Consider the following 5,813-nt stretch of genomic DNA (forward strand, 5'->3'; position numbering starts at 1 on the left):
GCTAAGCACATTCCACTGTCACCATGCTGCGTTGCGGACGGAAGAGACCGCTTCCAGCTGGAGAAACTAACTGAGAATACACTGAATAAGCAAGTTAGATTTGCGGTTCTTAGAGCGGTGAACGTAAAGAGTTGTGTCTTCTACTTTATAACGCTGTGTAGTCCGGTGAAAATCAACCGACGTTTCGTAGCAGTATATCGCTTCCATTGTCAGAGTCGAAGAGGACGTTACGCAAGAAACAAACATGCTTCGTATCTACTCCGTGCTACTTTCTTGTTTAGCTTAATATTTAACCCTAAATACCGAAGCTATATAATCCTCTGAAATGTCGGTTGACTCTCACCTGACTACTGGGCGTTACGTCTCAGAAGATATAAATCTGCTGACTAAGCAAAAAGACGACAGGAAATGCTCCTCTGAATCGAGGATTGGGTGGGGGTAACAGCTCCTAGTCATAACAGAAACAGCGTGTTTTGAAGCGTTACACTGGATCCTGGTCTTGGCGGATTCTTGTAAACATTTCGGATTTCATACAAGGCGGGAATTCGTTGGGTATCTTGGCGAATGTCAGCTTCTTGAAAAGAATTCTGGCACATGGAGGCATGCAGTTAGTCATGTTAGTTAAGATGGAAAGCACAAGGGTCTTCGAAACTAGGACACGGGGGTCAGATGGAAAACACGTAGCCACATGGAGACAATATGTATCCAGCTGAACAGAACACAGCGGAACATTCACTTAAATTTACCCAGTTAACGTTGCAAGCAGGAGACTTTTAGAAATAACTCATGAGCCCCACGTTCCCTTGGGTGCTTAAGTCTTGCTGTTGAGACTAACACAAATTCCAGATCAGTAGTTACGATACTTACTAATCAAATTCTGTGCATGGTTTCAACTACTAAAAACTGCAACATCGTCAGATTTGTCAGATACTGCCTCATAGTTTCGCAGTCACCATATTTTACTATTGTTTTATACAGGCTGTGTAAGGGAGACGAGGTAGCGTAGTTGTTTGAGGCGATATGCTATATGCCAGAGGGTACTGGGGTCGATTCCCGATGAGGTCATCAAAATTTTTCAGTTGACCTAATCCTCCCAGCCGCATTATGGTCCTGGGGTCGACTCAATCTCTAACAGAATTGAGTACCAGGAATTTTCCTGAGGGGTAAAGGACAGCCGGCGCGTAAGGCTGACAACTTCACTGCCATCTGTGAACCGATTATCTTGAACATGTGGGAGTCTCGACGTCTCACAACACTATGGGACTCCACGGCCTGCTGCAGGGATAAATTTACTGTTTCATTTTTACCTGACGGTTTTCATCATGATGCTCAGTGCGTCTGGTCGATTTCAGTAATTGAGGTGAGGTCTGTAGGATGTGTATGGGTTAGTAAGACAAAAGCTGTTACGGTGTAAAAATGTCTTCCTGGTGCGTCGCATGTTGACATTCCGAAAATATCTCATGGGAGGTGAGAAGTGACGTATGAAATGTTACGTAAGTGGAAGCTGTTAAGGGAGTTCTAATAGATCTCAAATTGAACCAGAACAGAGTAGCTGAGGCAGACGCTGTATCAGTTAAATCAGTCAGCCGAATTAGACATAAACTTGACGCGATTGAAACTGGTGCATCAACGCCGTTTGCGACACGTCATGAGCTTGTAATCTCCAAAGGCATCATGTGACAATTCAAATGAAGCTGTAGTTCGTCGTTCTACGTCACAGAAATACAGATACCGTCAGGAAAATGCACTGCATGTGAAGTTGAAATAGACAAGACACAGTCAGTGAAGCATCTCGACGTGGAGGAAATTTCTTCATATGTTGGTTTTTCTGTGGAGAATTGCTAAAAAGTGGCGAATGCTGATGGAGCATCATATCGTAAGAACACAGAGGATCACTTCCGAGCTATTCGAGAATATAGGAATGAATGCTGTATAATGTAAATGATTGAAACACATTCGTGGATCACATAAGCAACATTTGACTGGAGTGCCCACAGAGTTCATGGTTTCTTTCTCCTATTTTGAGAAGTAATAATTAGCCGATCACAATGTCCACGCGGTCTAAGGCATGAACAGACTTCGCCCGCCCAAACACTGGGGTCGTGGGTTCGAATTCCGCTCGAGGCATCGATATCTGTGCACGTTTATTCTGTGTTTGTGTTGTTCTGTGTTCAGGTAGCAGAATTGAGACAGGCTGATCTCCCGTCCAAGGAGTCCTACCGAATGTGTATAGATAAGAAACTGAGAAAGCGGCCAAGGTTCAAAGGGCTCTAGATCCNCAAATATGCGAGAGAGGGAGAGAGAGAGAGAGAGAGAGAGAGAGCAAGTAATAATTACAGTAAACGCTGATGATAAGGAAGATTTCATAATAATCTCTAATGTCTCCTTGAAGTCCCATTAGCGTGCAAGCGACTATGATAGCAGAGAGAATTTTAGAAATTTCAAGAAGCAGTTTAAAGAAACTTATTCCGAATTTACTTCCACACAGTATTGCAGCCACAGACACTGTCCCTTCTCGTAACGTCGACGTTGAGCCCTATACCTATATCAGATTCTTGGAAAAGTATAATGAAGAATTGTACCTCCGGGAGGAATGTCACCTTCAAGCTGGATGCAGTCACCTACTCACGCTGGTTCCTCGCTCGCGGATTTCTTATACCCTGAAGATGGAGGAGATATGTTAATCCGAAACATCGGTTAGCACAATATCTACAAGGTGCCACATCCTTAAAGACGGCATTCTTGATAGTAATCGCTGTGAAAACCTCAAATCTTACATAACACTGTGTTGTTCTATTGTGTATATTTGTGTATTTGGTCGTATAAGAGTACTTCAGTTTTGTAAAGTAAGGTAAAAATGTTAATGCGTGAGTCAGCGTTTTATAGCAAGGCCTAAGTTAAAAAGTGACGTCTTTCCTCCCTCCCAGAGTGCAGCTGCAACAGCTGTCCCGCTGCTTCCTGCCATACTTCTCCAAAAACTCAGTCTGTACTTGTACACAAATTTTCAAATTGTTAATCTTCTTCAAACGAAAAAAAGAAATATAAATTTCGGGACGCCGTCATGTTCTTTTTTACATTCTGCTATAAAAATACTTCAGCAAAAGTAACATTTTTTTATCTGTTACCGAAGAATCCATTTTATGTTTTGCTAGTGTTGTCTCCAACTGGGAAGTCCCGAAGGCCACTATGGGGTCTTTATTTTTTGTAGCAACTTAAAATGTTAAATGGTAAAGTGGTTCCTAATGTTTTGATACTATTACCAGTATCTTTAATTACAGATTTCCAGTTTATTTAAATGTTGTTGGAGTGCGGCTGCACTAACGTAATAACATACGGGAAATAAATACCGTCTCTTAAGCTTATAGTAACGAAACCAGTGACAATGAAAGGGAATGCACTTACCAACGCCAACTGAAACACTTCGGCCACTAGAAGCAATTGGTGAATTAGGAGCGCGAAGGCAATCCAAGGGCTTACAATTGAGTTCAGTTCACGGCTGAAGCTGCAAATAAAAAAAAAAAATATTTCCTAAAGTGAATTTCATCACAACGAGAGCAGGCGAAAAAGTAATTGGAATCATTAGGTGTAACTTGCATTTGACAGAAGAAACATGACAACACACTGAGGGGATTCTAGACCCATAGAAAGATAAGGAATAACGAAAACGTAATAAAATCTATGTTAGCTGTTATAACAGTAGCAAGAAACCCCGATAAAACATTGTATCCATGAGGAAAGTACGTGCAAATCTTGGTGAACTCCTGAAATGTGGAAACCGAAAGATATGAGGAAAGACGAATCTAGGAATTAATCTAATATTACCGCAAACAACATGGAAACTTAGAATAAGAGCTACAGAGAAATAATTGTGTAACTGGAACAAATATGTATGTGTGTATATATATGTACATGTTACAAGTGAAAACTAACATAAATAAATAAAATATATGAAACTGTGGCGTATGCAGCTTTTGCTATATAACGATCGCGAGAAATAACATGCGTTGCTTGGTAACGGCCCGTAAACACGTCAGTAATACCCGGGCTATCGTTAAGCAACTGTTCGGTAAACAGGTCCCCGCAGTAACAGATATGCATGCAACAGTCGAGGTATTGTTGAACTATAACAATGGAAACGGTGTTTTCTATGTGGTTCTTGCCGAAATATTACAAGTAGGTTCAGTCGAGTTCCGGAGTTGAAGTAGTCAGAGATGTCATTAGTTCAGGTGAGTGAAGTGACATGAAGTAAGTAGTTGGCGAGCGAGAGAGTTCAGCTGACAGTTGTCAGAAGTCAGCCTGTGTAGAGAACACTAGGAGGTTGGTCTGAAATGGACGCCAGCCTGGGACCCAGTTAGTTGAGTTGTCAGTTAACAAGCGCTCTGCACGGGCGGCTGTGACAAGAGAACCTGAGTGTGGGAAGCTGATGAATCCCACGGCGTTAAATCCGTTTCCAGGAAACGGTTAACGGAGGCTGTAATAGACCGACGACACTAGGCTTTGTGTGTCAGTGATCTGTAAAGTGTAGTTCCGAACGGGGTGTATTCAAGTGGTCAATAAATCCTCTTCAGCCAATAGATAACCCGTCTACAGACACATCCCTAAATAGGCGACAATATATAGGCCTATATGTAAACAAATTGCAAAAATAACGAACAAAACGTTTAGCGTAGCGATCTCTAAACAAGGTGGACAAGCTAGGCCATAACGGCCACCCATACAATAAATATTTCAGTGTCTGAGTTCAGGACGTGAATCGTAAGACAAGTACGTCGTAAAAAAACAATGAAAAATACGAAGCTGGAAGATTGGCCAGGAGGAAACATTTTCTCTACTTGTATGTACAAACACAATAACCAATAAATGAATGCCAGCTGCTTACAATCTACTAAATACAGAAGAAAGTAAAACTCACTCGATTGCATCTTGGTGCTGTTTAATATATTCCACGAGTATGTCCTCTATATCAGAAGAATGAGAGATAAATTCTCTGTCCGAACGAAGGTGAAGAAGACTTTCAGCAAGATAATCGTCAGGAGTACTTGTAGAATTTCTGGAATGTGAATGGCTGTTTATAATTATATCTTCAGCATGAAGATATTCTTTCCCGTTGCTACAATCGGACTTATCTGTGATATCTTGGATTTCGTTTTCAACTCTGTCTGCATTTTCAGACATCATTCTTCCCATATGTAAGAGTGAAGACTCCACCACCTTGAATTTCGCTGTTGCATGAAGGACCATATTTAGAAATACGATGTTAGAACTCGTGTTATATAAAGAAGCAGTGAAATAGACAGTAACTTGTATTAAATATGTAACTGCGTACATTGAAATTGTCGCTAAGTCGTATGGCACCCAGATTATATACATTAAGTATGGCCAAGGTTTATTTGAAGATTTCTGTGACGCTGTGTCTTCATCAGTGCGTTCATGTTCGGACAAGCTGTGTATTAACAAATTGACGATTGGAAATACAGCCCACATCAACGTCCCCACATTGACGGAAAGGAAGATGAACCAAGACAGTTTCTTACAATTGGACTGCGCCTCTTTAACAATCCTCTTATAGGTTTCGCTTAGGACTAAATTTGATGTACTTGGTACTGGTGTGGAATCCAGTCTGTCGAATATGTTCCATATTTCCTTTCGTTTAATTTTAAAATATGCTCCTTCCCAGTAACACATTACGAAACCAGTCGTCAGGAAGAGGTTCTCCATGGTGACGTCAAGATCTCCCCAGTAGTGGTAGACGCCGAGGATCTGCGCTGCCAGTACCAGTGTGTACAGCACAAAGACGCACGGAGTGAAGAGGT

The sequence above is a fragment of the Cryptotermes secundus genome, unplaced genomic scaffold (genome assembly GCF_002891405.2).
Source record: "Cryptotermes secundus unplaced genomic scaffold, Csec_1.0 scaffold191, whole genome shotgun sequence".
NCBI classification, from domain to species: domain Eukaryota; kingdom Metazoa; phylum Arthropoda; class Insecta; order Blattodea; family Kalotermitidae; genus Cryptotermes; species Cryptotermes secundus.